Source organism: Polypterus senegalus, chromosome 11 (assembly GCF_016835505.1).
Source record: "Polypterus senegalus isolate Bchr_013 chromosome 11, ASM1683550v1, whole genome shotgun sequence".
NCBI lineage: Eukaryota > Metazoa > Chordata > Cladistia > Polypteriformes > Polypteridae > Polypterus > Polypterus senegalus.
The window spans coordinates 28569411-28572122 of NC_053164.1; positions in this window are offsets into that span (position 1 = coordinate 28569411).

Here is a 2712-nt window from a genome sequence, read left to right on the forward strand (position 1 = left end):
GCATCATCGTGTCTCCCCCCAAGATCCCCCCTCCCCTCACCGAGGCAGCGAGTGTTCTCCGTACAGAACGTGAGCGCTTCCTCTCCTCGACGTACCTCCGCTATCTGATCGCAGTCCGAGTGCCTGGTTTCAAGGACACGATAAGAGGCAGCCGTTATCCTTGGCATTCAAATCAAAGTAAGCATGCCAGTAAAATATTCCATTCACTTTTGATCTGGATGAGAGCTTCAGCTTCATAATAGCAATAGACCTTTAGGCTTGGATAAAGAGCATTTTTTTAAATTAATTTTATTGCAATCATTCCATACAAATCAATCAAATTTTACAAAAAGTAAAAATGAGTTAAAAACAAATCGACCCCCACCCCTGAGAGAAAGAGCAAGGCAAACGGCGTTAAATTTAAGGCTTGTAAACATACCTAAAATAATAAGTTTCATAAGCCAATATAGATGAATGCAGAAGACAAAGAAATACGGAAATAGTTGCTTCCTCTGTGCTTTAAGAGCTTATTTTAAAATATTACTGATTCTGGGGTGTCAAACTCTGGGCCTGGAGGGCCGCAGTGGCTACAGGTTTTCATTCTAACCCTTTTCCTAATCAGTGAGTAGTTTTCACTGCTAATTGACTCCTTTTCCCTTCATTTCAATAGCCCGGTTTTTAAGGATTCAGTCCTCTGAATTGATGCATTTCTTCATTAAATGACAGCCAAGCAGAAGTGAGACGTGAAACAAGCCAACAGATGACCAGCTAAACTGGGATTTCAAACTCCAACCAATTTCACTCCAACCAGTCTCTTAATGAGAAACTGATTCTTGCTGTTAATTAAGCCCGTTATTTAATTCAATGGCTTGTTGCTGCTCTCATTCTACCACAGCAGACATTTGCAAATCTGTTGATTTTTCTCTTTTTTCTAACACCACCATCAAAATGTTTTGGTGACCTGAGAGATCAACCTTACTTGAGACCTTCACCTTTCTTTATTTTCAGATACTGTGTGATGGGCACAGGTGAGCTGGTCATGTGGTGGCTTGTTTGATGTCTCATTATTATTTGGCTACTAATTAAGGAAAATGAGACAACTAAGGCGCCTGAGTCAAGTTAATTAAAATGAAGGCAAAACAACTTAATTAGCAGTAAAAATGGCTCACTAATGAAGAAGATGGTTAGAATGAAAACATGCAGCCACTGCGGCCCTCGAGGACTGGAGTTCGACACCCATGGATTAGATCCTGCCATGTTTTGAAAAAAGTCTGTACGGATCCAATTTCAAATAGTATAACACATCGGTTTCCCACTGACTTAAAAGAGGAGAGTTTGGTTCTTCCAGTTTATCAGAATAAGTCTGCGTGCCAAAAGTGTAGTGAATGCAATCACAGTTTGTTTGTCCTTCTCCACTTTAAGCCCCTCTGGAAGAACCCCAAACACAGCTGTTAATGGGTTAGGAGGGATTGTGAGTCCAAGGCTAACTGAAAGGTAATTCAAAATTTTTGTCCAGAATAATGTTAATTTGGAGCAGGCCCAGAACATGTGACCCAGTGAGGCTGGGACTTGATTGCAGCGTTCGCAGGTTGGATCATGCCCTGGAAACATTTTGAGAGTTTTAGTCGAGACAGATGTGCTCGATATATAATTTTGAGTTGTATAATTGTATGCTTTGTGCATATGGAGCTCGAGTGAATTCTCTGCATTGCTACTTTCCACTCCTTTTCTGATATATTAATTGAGAGATCTTTTTCCCAGTGTCCTCTTGGATCTTTGAAAGGAAGGGATTGTAAAATGATTTTATATATTGTAGAGATGGAGTCTAAGTCCTTGAGATTGAGCAATATTTTTCCAGCATGGACAAGGGTGCAAGATGAGGAAAATCGGGAAGGTTCTGTTTAACAAAGTTCCTGATTTGAAGATAGTGAAAGAAATGTGTAGCTGGAATGTTAAATTTGGAATGTAATTGTTCATAGGATGCAAAAGGCGTCTATATAAAGATCTCTAAGCAAGTTAATTCCAAATTTTTCCAGATATTAAAAACTGCATATGTTTGTGAAGGTTGAAAGAGGTGGTTCTCTTGCAGAGGTGCCACAGATAAAAGCTTCTCCATCTTAAAATGCTTTCTACATTGGTTCCAGATTCTAAGTGAGTGGAGCACAATTGGGTTATTAGTGTATTGCCGATAACGTGTGTTTATTGGGCACAAAGCAGGAATACAAAGAAGTACTGCAGGATTTTACTTCTATTACGGACCAGCCTGTGTATGTTCTTCTATTTGTGTCCAGGTTCTTATAGCTGTATATTTGCTGCCCAGTAATAAAACTGGAAGTTAGGTAGAGCCATGCCACCTTCTGCCTTTTGTCTTTGTAGGGTCGCTCTTTTGATGCGTGGATGTTTTGAATTCCAAATAAATGAGGTTATTGTTGAATCTAATTGCTTAAAAATGATTTATTAATGTATATTGGATGTTTTGAAATAAAAAAGGAGCTTAGGAAGAATATTCATCTTAACAGTGTTAATTCTTCCAGCTAGTGTGAGATGAAGGGTTGACCATCTATGCAAGTCTTGTTTAATTTTTTCCATGCAGGCGAAATTTTGTTGATAAAGAGCTTTATGTTTACTTGTGATGTTTACCCCGAGGTATTTAAACTGTTCTGCAATGATAAAAGGTAGGGCGTCTAATCTAATATTATATGCTTGAGAATTCACTGGAAAGAGTACACTTTT